This window comes from Moschus berezovskii, chromosome 7 (genome assembly GCF_049115385.1).
Source record: "Moschus berezovskii isolate FMDL1 chromosome 7, NW_MosBer_1.0, whole genome shotgun sequence".
NCBI lineage: Eukaryota > Metazoa > Chordata > Mammalia > Artiodactyla > Moschidae > Moschus > Moschus berezovskii.
In genome coordinates this window covers 14,733,517-14,746,356 of record NC_142466.1, presented here as the reverse complement: position 1 = coordinate 14,746,356, position 12,840 = coordinate 14,733,517, and the positions used below count along the sequence as shown (strand labels likewise).

Sequence of the window (12,840 nt, the reverse complement as noted above, 5' to 3'; positions counted from 1 at the left end):
TGTTGGTGGTGCTGTGCAGCATGCAGCATTTTACTTCCCTGACCAACGATTGAACCCGTGCCCCTGCAGTGGAAGCAGAGTCCTAACCACTGGACCACCAGGGAATTCCCAAACTCAGGCATGTTGTGAGGTTCATCATCTTGTTATCAGTTCCCTGTTCCTGTTCCTTTTTATTCCTGGTAGTTGACAGGCATTTTAGATTGTTTCCAGTTTGGGGCTACGAAGAACAGAGCTGCTATGAAGAACAAGTCTTTATATAGACGTTTATTTCTACAAATCTATGCAAGTATAGACACCTAACCAAAGAACTGCTGCACTGTAGGGTGAGTGTGTATTGATCTTAAAAGGAAACAATCAAGCCTTTTTCCTGAATGTGGGTACCAGGTCACATGCCCACCAGCAACAAGTCAGAGTCACAAGTGCCCCACACCTTCACCATCTCTTAGCAGTGTCTGCTTTACATTTACAGCCATTCAAGTGGATGTGATGTGGCATCTTGCTGACATTAATTTGTATGTCCATAATGACCAAAGAGGTTGAGAGTCTTAACATGTGTTTATACTTCACTCAAAAGAACAGAAAAATTCTCACAATCTAGTCTCTATCCCTATTTTTAGACTAGTCTAAGAACTGACAAACTCCTGGTCAAGTACACAGTTTCCTTTTCGTTCATGCTTATTCCTCTGGACCACTAACTACTACTCCATTCACAGCTCTTACCTAACCACTTTTGATTTTCTTCACAGTTTTTGTGGAGACACTGATCTTTCTCTCCCTTGGACACCTAAAACGGCTGGGTCATATGGTCAGCGTCAATTTAACTCCACATTTACCATTTGTTTTATGACCCATACGTGCAAAGCTGCCCATCTGAAATTTAGGTCAATCTTTTTTGGATCAAGCTCAGTATGCAAAAATTTTAGTAAATATTATTTAATTTCTAATGTCCACACTGAATGATTCAAAACACACACTGGAGTCATCGTGCCCAAGTCATACTGACTGCATTAAGCCTTGAGTGTCTAACTATTCCAGGCCTATAATCGGATGGCACCACGGACTTCAGAGCTGAAATCCCTAAGAAGCTTGCAATATAGCTGATAAGATAACAGATCATTAGATATTGAAGACACTGTCTCCATGGCGTGACGCTGTAGGGAAAGCACTTTACACTAGCAATTAGAAACCCTTCATTCAGTTTTCATTCTGCCCTGCTTTAGCTTTGTGATCCCAGTGGTCACGTAACCTCAGCAAACCTCTCTGCTACTTCAGGAACCAGGCAATCACCTACATAATCGGCTTCAGGCCACCGTGCAATACCCTATGTGGTATGGAAAGAACGTGGCTTGGGAACTAGACAGACGTGGGTTCCAATCTAGATTCAATACAGGTTAGTGCTCTTATCAGGCCCACACTGCATTCCATGTATTATTTACTTTAATCTCCACAACAACCCTAAAGAATAGATTCTATTATCCTCATTTTACAAGTGAGGAAACTGAGGCTCACCAAGATTAAGCTGCTTGCTCAAGCCAACAATTAAATATTAAAGATTCAAACCAAGGCAGAAGCAATACTCTGCTGAAGTGACACAATCAAAAACATGTAGGTCATGTGAGATCAATACTGAATCTTCTTTCATGGCTCAACCTTCTCTGCGTTATTTTTTCAAGGCTTTGTTTCTGTTCTTCTCTCCTTCATGAAGTCTGGTTTCCTGAATAGGCAAACAAACCTTAAGGAAATATGTTGTAGTCCCAGGAGACTAAGTTGTACATTTGCAAGGGGGTGCAGGTAGAGAAAACTTGTCAAGCCTACCTAACAAACAGGCAAAATACATCACTTTTTGTACAACAAAGAGTGGGGCAGAAAGATGGCACACAACATGGGACATGGCTTAGAAAAGAAAACATCTACAATCCTTTGGTTATCTCATATTCCAAGATATAACCAACTAACTCTTAAGAAGCAGTATGGCTTCAAAATTTAGGGTATTCTTAACTGAACTAAACTGTCTTAAAGAAAGCAGCGGCAAGCTCAGAATGCATTAGTTTGAAGGACAAAGAAAAAAGCACTGGAAGCTTTTGAATGCAAATTTAGACTCTTGGAAATAAAATAGTAAATGAGGATATGAACTGAAGTTTAAAATTCAATCTGCACACAACACAGGTAACAGGTACTGTGTACAGGAGGGATGCCTGCACAGCAGTTTTGTACACTCACCTACATACACAAGTGTGTCAGCAATACCAGACAATATATCCAAATATTAATCGGTATTTCCATTCCAGAGAGGTAAAAAAGAGACTTGCCTAAGAAATTTGCTTGTGTAAAACTGCTGAAACTGCCAAAAATCTTTTAAGCATTCTACAAGTTTAAGTCAGTATTCCTTCATACCTTTCATAGTTTACAGTGGTAAAGAGACTGGGCTCGGGAATCAAATTGCTTGATTTTGAATCCCGACTGCAGTTTACTATGTGACTTGAGAAACTTAGCTAACCTGTCCGTGCTCCAGTTTCCCTTATCTGTAAAATGCAGACAATAAGAGAACCGATGTCAGGGATGGCTATGGGGATTAGAACAGGACCCGGCACAGAATAAGTATTAAGTGAAGAGGGGATATTGTGTATGGATTTCCTAAAATCTCAACAGAGAGATTTCAAAAGTAGGAGATAATGAATGCCTTTTGGCTACGGAGGCAAGATGGTGCAAAGGTCTTATTCTTCTCCTGGGTGAACTAGTTTGGAAAAACTCCAGAGGAAGAGCTGGTCCAGAGGTGATAAGGCACTAAGGGTGCCTAGTTTTAAGATCTTCCATCAGTCAAAAATTCACTTGCAATAGTATGATTTTTTCCCCCCAGGGTGGAGGGCTGTCAAGACACATCCCCGCAAGATGGTTCATTGTACTCTGCTATATTATTCGAATCTATCCTTCATTAAAAATAAAAGGCAAAGTTTGGTGGCATTTTTTAATATCATCTCTTCCTGCTCTCTCTCTCTTATGGGTAACAACTGAATCCCCACTGATGTTCATAAACCTGTTTCCTATCTAAAACACCCTTGTGTCTTGGGACATTATGAGCACAGTTATATCATGCTTATCGGAAGGCATAAGAGAATTACAGCAATTAAAGATGAAAACACACGGTTCCCAGAATTCCTTGAATACACTTCCTTATAACAGGCACTAATGTTAGTCGCTCAGTCATGTCTGACTCTTTGCGACCCCATGGACTGCAGCCCGCCAGGCTTCTCTGTCCATGGAATTCTCCAGGCAAGAATACTGGAGTGGGTGGCCATTCCCTTCTCCAATAGGCACTACACTGCATCAACTGTTTACAGGTACACCAGTAGCCACAGGCCTCCACCCCGGCTCCTCCATCTTCGCATCTCAGCGCTTAAATTTAGCCCTTCCAGACTGTAGGGATCCAATGAATGTCTACTGAAATGACAGACTAGGAGTTAGGTTAACCATCACTATATCCTATCTAAAATAAAATCTCTCCTGATAAATAATCCCTCACCAGGGATTCCCTGGTGGCTCAGATGGTAAAGAGTCTGTCTGCAGTGCAGGAGATCTGAGTTCAATCCCTGGGTCAGGAAGATCCCCTGGGGAAGGAAATGGCAACCAACTCCAGTATTCTTGCCTGGAAAATCCCATGGACAAAGGAGCCTGGCGGGCTACAGTTCACAGTGTTGCAAGGAGTCGGACACGACTGAGAGACTTCACTTTCACTTTTCAAAGCCTCTCCTCACGTCTCCAGACACTACTTTTCCTGTGCATATTCTCTGTCAACGTTTTGTCCTTCCTTTACTGTTACACATTAGACTCTAAACTACCAGTTTCCTTAAGAAACCATGATCTAAAAATGTAAAAGAGCCAGAAAATGTTACTTCTTTCCCACTGAATTTCAGGTAACAGTTATCTAGAGAGTAACCATTAGACAGAAGGCTCAGAGACAAAGATCTTTGGAGGAAAGTAATAGAATCATACAGCTAAGGATCTGAAAGAGAAAAATCAAAGAATATGCTGAAGATAGAATTGGGGCTTCCCTGGTGGCTCAGGGGTAAAGGAATCCACCTGCAATGCAGGAGACTTGGATTTGATCCCTAGGTCAGAAGATCCCCTGGAGAAGGAAATGGCAACTCACTCCATGGACAGAGGAGCCTGGCGGGCTACAGTCCATGGGATTGCCAAGAACTGGACACAACTTAGCGACTAAATCACCAAAGACAGAGTTAAAACGTAAAACCACAGGAAAAATAAAAAGCTTACTCAAGTGAGTCATGGTTTAAAATGTGGTACAATATGATGCAACTGACTGAATTTAAGAAAAAGAGAAATTTATTTTAACTTTATGCTAGAACAGCCCCATCAAATAGCCTATGAACCAGTTGTGATAACAATCCCAGAGGAGGACAGGAAATCTAACACACCATTTGGTCTAGCACTGAGACAGAGGAATAGACGGGTGGATGGGCGGGCAGAGAAGCCAGAGAAAAGAGTAGGTGGATGGAAGGATGGATGGATACACACACATACAGATGTATATAATAAAGTCAACTCAGGAGTGAAGCAAGCAGGCTATCAGAGGACACAGAAAGGGGGAAGGGCAGGATCTCTGCTGGGCAAACAAGGAATGAAGAGACAATGTTCAAAGTACCAGTTAATATATTCTGTAAAAACCCCACAGAAATGACTATGAAAGGGTGAAAGTGTTAGTCACTCAGCTGTGTCCAGCTCTTTGCAACCCCATGGACTGTAGCCCACCAGGCTCCTCTGTCCATGCAATTTGCCAGGCAAGAATACTGGAGTGAAGGAAATACTCCTGAAGTATTTCCTGAAACACTGAAGGAAATAGCCATTTCCTTTTCCAGGGGATCCTCCCGACCCAAGGACTGAACCCAGGTCTCCTGCATTGCAGGCAGATTCTTTGGGCAACCGCCCAAGGTGGGGTTCGAACCCATGACCCTGGGATTAGGAGTCCCATGCTCTACCTATTGAGCTAGCCAGGCAGCCTGAAACGACGGTAGAAGAAATTAAATATAAAAAGCAAACAGAAGGAGAAAAGGTAAAAAGTTTGTACATCTTAAGCTAAAATCTTCTTCAGGGAGTCAATGACTATATGCCTAAGATTAATAAATCTAGGTATGCACATACCTGGAATAGTCTTCAAAAAATTTTTTTATCATGTACCCCCCCAAAAAACCTCCTCATACATTTAAGTTGTCATATAAAGTTATTCAAAAATGGATTTAAATAGTTGCAAAGAATTCCTGAATTTTTATATTTTTAAATAGAATTTCTTAAATTTATCCACTGGAATCCAAGTACCATAAACTTATATAAATTTAAATAATGATATTTTATTGTTGATACAATCCACTGTATTTTTTAAATGAAAAAACTATTTTCTTTAATAGCCAATAATTTCATACCTTTACTTCTTTCCCATCAAGTCACCCAGTGATGTGAGGTCATCTACCCAACACCTGAACTGACTTGAAAATTAGAAGGCAATGAAAAAGAAACACTCGGTTGTTAAATTCCATTCTATTGATAGTCTGCACAAAACATTTTATCCTAATGTAAAATCTTTTGTTAACCCTCTATCATGCTTCTTTGCAAAAATATCTATATAAATTAAAACTTTAAATTTCTCTGGTTACTCTTCTTCTGCATTGAGCCACCAATACAATTATTCAGTTCAGTTCAGTCGCTCAGTCGTGTCCGACTCTCCACGACCCCATGAATCACAGCACGCCAGGCCTCCCTGTCCATCACCAACTCCCGGAGTTCACTCAAACTCATGTCCACAGAGTCGGTGATGCCATCCAGCCATCTCATTCTCTGTCGTCCCCTTCTTCTCCCGCCCCCAACCTTTCCCAGCATCAGGGTCTTTTCCAGTGAGTCAACTCGTCGCATGAGGTGGCCAAAGTATTGGAGTTTCAGCTTTAGCATCAGTCCTTCCAATGAACACCCAGGATTGATCTCCTTTACAATGGACTGGTTGGATCTCCTTGCAGTACAAGGGACTCTCAAGAGTCTTCTCCAGCACCACAGTTCAAAAGCATCAATTCTTCGGCGATCGGCCTTCTTCACAGTCCAACTCTCACATCCATACATGACCACGGGAAAAACCATAGCCTTGACTAGACGGACCTTTGTTGGCAAAGTAATGTCTCTGCTTTTTAATATACTATCAAGGTTGGTGATAACTTTCCTTCCAAGGAGTAAGCATCTTTTAATTTTATGGCTGCCGCAGTGATTTTGGAGCCCAAAAAATAAAGTCTGACACTGTTTCCACTGTTTCCCCATCTATTTGCCATGAAGTGATGGGACCAGATGCCATGATCTTTGTTTTCTGAATGTTGAGCTTCAAGCCAACCTTTTCACTCTCCTCTTTCACTTTCATCAAGGGGCTTTTGAGTTCCTCTTCACTTTCTGCCATAAATTAGTAGCACATAATTGACTAGAGCAAAATAAATATAGTACAAATTCTGATAAACACAATAAAGTAAAAACTGTAATGGAAAAGCATCTTATAATGAAACAAGTCCATGGGATTACTGTAACTTACTACTGAAATGAGCTGGCACTGAGCATTGATGGTACTCCTGTCTTCTTTTTACAGAAGTAAAGCACTGAGACGGCTTCCCAGATGGCGCCAGTGGTAAAGAAACTGCCTGCCACCACAGGAGAAAACAAGAGATGCGGGTTTGCTTGCTGGGTCGAAAGATCCCCTGGAGTAGGAAATGGCAGCCCACTCCTGCATTTTTGCCTGGGAAATCCCATAGACAGAGGAGCCTGGCGGGCTACAGTCCATGGGGTCACAGAGTCGGAAGAGACTGAGAACACACGCAAAGCACTGAAAATCTTGCTAAAACATGTAAGAGAACTGAATTGGAAGGAGGTTTGTTACAGTAACATCACTCAAATCTTCACACTCCTGCCATGGTATACAGCAAAAAAATAAAAATAAAAACTAGAATGATCTAATATCAAATATTATTTTTAAGGATCTATAAGCTAATGAATCAATTAGGTCTCCTGAAAGCAAAAACTGGAAACTACCTGACTGGCAAAAGGAATTGTAACCCAGGTCACAGAGCATTCATTTTCTCAGTTTCTTGGATAGAGGCCAAAGACTTTACCATAACGTCTCAAGTGAAACAACAGCAGGTGTGATTAATTTATCGGAACTTTGCTTAATCTCTAAAACTCAGAGAGGATTGAAAAAAATCAAATCTTGTTAACTTCATTATACCTCTGACAAAAGAATACTATTTGGCAAAATTATTTCATCTTACAATGTGCTTTCAATATATTTTCAGCAAAACACTGAAGCTACACGTTTAGTTGATTCAATTTATGAAAAAGTTTGCACTATAACTAGTTTGTGACTTAATTATTAAATCAGTATCTTACATATCTTATCAAATCCTGATTATCTTATTATCAAATTAATCAGGTAAGTCAAACACATTTTCTATACAAAACAACCTGACTTCATTTTAAAATTCTAATAAAAGTGTTAACGTTCATTTCAAGGAGGTCTATATTACAGAATACATTTTGTAAGATAGATTACTGAAAGTAATTAAACAAGTAATTATATACATCTAGTAATTTAAAAAAGATAAAAGATGAATCAGTATGTTGCTTCTCATTAATTAATCTGTAATCATAAAATTTAATGTGTAACTAAAACTAGAAATTATTTACAAAACAAGGAGGATGATGAAGAAATGGTATTCCTTGGGTTAACATGTATATTGGCATATTGAGCTTTCTTTTAATAATTACATAAGAATGAGAAAAAAGTCCATGAACATTTTAAAATCAAGATCTGACTTTTCCTATGTATTTAATGAAACAGAAGAGTGTAGTCATCCCTTGGTACACGTGGAGTTAGAGAACCCCCCCACACCAAAATGTGAGGATGCTCAATTTGCTAATTATTACAGAAATGCAGGAAAAGCTATGACAAACCTAGACAGTGTGTTAAAAAGCAAAGATCACTTTGCTGACAAAGGTCTATATATAGTCAAGGATATGGCCTTTCCAATACTCATGGATGGTTGTGACAGCTGGACTATAAAGAAAGCTGAGCACCAAAAAATTGATGCTTTTGAACTGTGGTGCTGGAGAAGACCCCTTGGACTGCAAGGAGATCAAACCAGTCAAGTCTGAAGGAAATCAACCCTGAATATTCATTGGAAGGACTGAAGCTGAAGCTCCAATACTTTGGCCACCTGAAGTGAAGAAATGACTGTTGGAAAAGACTCTGATGCTGGGAAAGACTAAAGGCAGAAGGAGAAGAGGGCGACAGAGAATAGGATGGTTGGATGGCATCACCGATGCAAAGGACATGAAACTTGAGCAAACTCCAAGAGATGGTGATGGACAAGGAAGCCTGGTATGCTGCAGTCCATGCAGGCGTGAAGAGCCGGACACAACCTGGTGACTGAACCACCACCACCATCTCACACCGATCAGAGTGGACACCACTAAAAAGTCTACAAATAACAAATGTTGGAGAGTATGTGGAGAAAAGGGAACCTTCCTACACCACTGGTGGGAATGTAAGTTGGTGCAGCCACAATGGAAAACAGTATGGAAGTTCCTCAGAAAACTAGAAGTAGCTACCATACGATCCAGAAATTACACTCCTGGGCATAAATCCAGACAAAACTATATTTCAAAAAGATACATGCACTCTATGTTCACAGCATGAAGTTATGATTTGATCCACAGATTTCTGATCATAGCGCTATTCAAAACAACCAAGACATGGAAACAACCTAAATGTCAATCAACAGTTGAGTGGATACATATATACAATGGAATACTACTGACTCATAATAAAGAACAAAATAATGCCATTTGCAGAAACATGGATGGACACAGAGATTATCATACTAAGTGAACTAAGTCAGAAAGAGAAAGACATATCATATGCTATCACTTGTATGTGGAATCTAAAATGACACAGATGAATCTATCTATGAAGCAGGAACAGGTTCACCCACACAGAACACAAACTTGTGATTGCCAGGAGAAGGCGGGGACGGGAGGCATGGACTGGGGATTTGGGGGTTAGTAAATGCAAACTGTCATGTACAGAGTGGATAAACCACAAGATCCTCCTGTACAGCACAGGAAACTACAAGTCAGTCTACAGGGATAAACCATAATGGAACAAATATAAAAATGAAATGCACACACATGTATAACTGAGTCACTCTGTTGTAGAGCAGAAATTAACACTACAGTGGACATCAACTATACTTCAATTTTAAAAAGTAGATTTCAGCTACCTTATTCAATAATGATTCAATAAGGAGAGAAAATGGCATAAAAATTTTATCTGTGCATTTAACCACTACATCCTAAAAAAATAAATTCCCATTTTCCTGCTTTGACTGTTTGAAAGTACTGTGCCTTCCAATGAATGCCCTGTCCTAGGGATGAGTATTAAGAATAAAAAAGAAATGTTTCTATTTTCCAGCCTGGAAACCTACAATTTGATAACTACAATTAACAATTAAACAGAAGTTCTATATTAAGAAATCTTAGCTTAAATCACACCATTAGTCTGTCAACAAGAAAGTGAAAAATAAAAATAGGGAAACGAAAAATGGGAATGTAGAAGGGAACATATTTGAGTGACTATGAGGCTGAAAATGTTAACACTTCATATTGAATGACCTGAAAGTTCTCATTGCTTTACGGCAGAATAAAAACAAATCAACGACATTTCTGACCAGAAATATCAGGGAGGTGAAGTTAAAGATATCTCCTGGACCTGCAAAAGTGAAGAAGAAAGGGCTATAAGGATTGTGTGGGTGAAGGAAGCCTGCCCACAGGCTCCTAGGGAACGTCTGTCCAATCAGTGAGGAGCTGAATATGGACTCGGCCAATGGAAAGCTTTGAGTCCAGACACCAATGGACTCCGCCTCTCTGTAAACGCTGAACGTGGATTAGTTATGTTTTATAAACCCTCATATAGCTCTGATGATCTATTACGTGGAGAACTATGGACCCTGGTTACTTATCCACGGAAGTTCACATTTTTGGAGCCCTCTTGAATCTGTTTAATGGAGAACTCACGAAGCTGTCAGAAACCTCTTTTGCAGGGCTTAGCAAAGTCAGGACTGAGGGGGTGTTTGCTGGATGGATTTCACCTCAAAGATGAAACAACCCTACTCCAGACCCTGAATGAATGGTTAGTCAGCCCTTGACCTAAAGCTTTTCCTCCCACTTCTCTGAGTTTTCTCGAACTGTTAGCAAATAAGCCAGATTCGGAATGTTTCCTCTGTTCTGACAAGGCGTTGGTACCTTTTACACCTGTAAGCTTAGTCACCACACAACCTAATACTGGCAAACTGTTCCCCTGGTAATCCTAGGTAGGCAAGTGGCTACGGGGGTGCTCACTGTAAACGCTACCTGGTGATTATAGTAAAATCCTGCCAGTAATGAATATTCTGCACTCGGGAGAGAACTGGTAACACAAGCATTCATTCAGCCAAGTACATATTTAAACTGGCTGGGGAAAATCTCCACTCAGAAACACTAGACTTTCATTTCCTATTTTGTGGGTGTTGTCTCACTTGAAAAACACCAATGTGAAGATTTCCAAGACGAAAACTCGTTTCATCTGTTCTCAACACTCAGTGTTCAGGCCACCTTTAGCATCTCTTGCCACATCCTTTTAATAATCTCTGACCTGATTTTCCAATCTCCCCTCGCATTCCCGCCTAATCTACCCTCCACAGTCATCAGTGTAATCTCATACTGAGTCATTTTGAGTCCAGTGGAGCCAGACAAGGCCTAGTTTTGAGTCTGAGCAAGATTCTTAATCTCTCCATGCCTGTTTCTCCATCCGCAAAAAAATGCAAGTAATAATAAGACTGCTGTGAGGATTAAATAACATATATAAAGTACTTAAAACCGTGACTGACAATTATGTCACTCATGTGTGGAAGAGCCTTCCAGCTTCTCCCACCATCCATGCCAACCGTCATGCTATTCTTTGTATCTGAAATATCTTTATTTCTGAGCCAGACAGAAGAAAGTCCTAATCATGTTTTCCTGTGATGTCTTTTTCAACCTTCATAAATTATAGTACTTGCAACTTTCACTCCTCCTCCCCCCAAGTTCTTCCTAACACTGCATTCATATTTGTCTAGATTGTCTTATCATATTGTCTTTATTAAGACTCTCTTGTCTTTATTTGAAAATACTTCTGCATAGTCCCATAGCACTTCATAGCTCTCTCCTAGGGAACTTTCACACACTGCATCTATTATTTGTACAGTCTCATTATCCCTACTAATTATTTTTAAAAGGAAAAAATAGCAATAAAGGCGAGTGTTAAGTTTTAATCCACATGTAGGGGTAATTTCTTAACATTTGTATCCTAAGCACAAATATACACTCCAGGCTTCGTCAGGTGACAGAAGATTCTAATCAAAAATGCACACTCCAGAGGGCGGGGGCATATGTACACCTATGGTTAATTCATGCTGATGTATGACAGAAATCAAACCAATACTGTAACCAATTAAAAATAGATAATTACTTTTAAACTGCACACTCTAGAGTAGGGATTCTTAACCCTGATAGAATGAATGGGCATCTGCAAAAATGGTTGGGGGAAAAAGTTACACTTTCATGTTTTACTATCTAACAGCAATTTAGCCATTACCCTCAATCATTAATATAGGCAATAAATTACAGAATTAGCAGTGATTTTATCACCAACAAACATTATAGCTATTTTCTTATCAATACAATTATTTTATTGATATTCATCACAACTTTGAAATGAATTATCCCCAACACTAGATCTTCATAGTCAATATAGTAATAAAGAAGCACGTATTACTGCACTACATGTTTTTTAAAATATTCTGGAAACTGTATTTCATTATATTTGGCTTCATTTGTAATCCTTTGCATTTTATGCTTTTGAAAGATTATGCTAAGAAAGGTCTACAGACTTTATCAGATAGCCAAATGGGTTCATGCAGAAACAGGTTTGGCTATCTTTTCTTCTGAACAACACTTCAGGGTTCATTAATCAGCACATGGAACGTCAGAAATAATTTTAAACTGGTAAAATGTGCCATGTTAAAACTCTGCACACTGACTAGAAATCTCACACAGGTACCTCCATTCTTGAGAGACAAAATTTAAGACCCTAGCAACCCTGGCATATTGTGCCATTGGTCTGTGGTTCTCTGCTTAGGCTCTAGGCAGACCTGAATTCAGACTCTGCCACGTAATTCTAAGCAGAGGGTCCTGAATCCTGCTCCACTGGTCTCATGCGAAGCTTTCAGGCAAGCCACCTGTCTGAGAGCTGTGACTTCACAGAGCTCACAGGAACAGGCTGTATGACTAACGCTGCGCCTGCTAACACCTTTAAGAGGGAATCCGTCAGATCACCATGGCTGACATGCTGTGTGTGTGTGCATGCATGTGTTCATCAGAACTTCATGGCTGACATACTGTGTGTGTGTGAGACAGAGAGACAGCATTTATCAGATCGTCATGGCTGACATACCGTGTGTGTTCATCAGAACTTCATGGCTGACATGGTGTGTGTGTGTGTGTGTGTGTGTGTGTGTGTTCATCAGAACTTCATGGCTGACATGGTGTGTGTGTGTGTGTGTGTGTTCATTGGAACTTCATGGCTGACACGCTGTGTGTGTGTGTGTTCATCGGAACTTCATGGCTGACATGGTGTGTGTGTGTGTGTGTTCATTGGAACTTCATGGCTGACACGCTGTGTGTGTGTGTGTTCATCGGAACTTCATGGCTGACACACCGTGTGTGTGT

The 12,840-nt window shown here is 40.1% G+C and overlaps 1 protein-coding gene and 1 non-coding gene across 3 annotated transcripts in view; both read right to left on the bottom strand.

Moving 5' to 3' along the window:
- The window catches only part of KIF13B (kinesin family member 13B), a 213,177-nt gene that overhangs the window by 155,804 nt on the left and 44,533 nt on the right, over nucleotides 1-12,840 (bottom strand). The gene's annotated exons all lie outside the window — the stretch shown is intronic.
- On the bottom strand, nucleotides 4,940-5,012 carry TRNAR-CCU (transfer RNA arginine (anticodon CCU)). The gene has a single exon. It is a non-coding gene; the product is annotated as a tRNA-Arg (tRNA).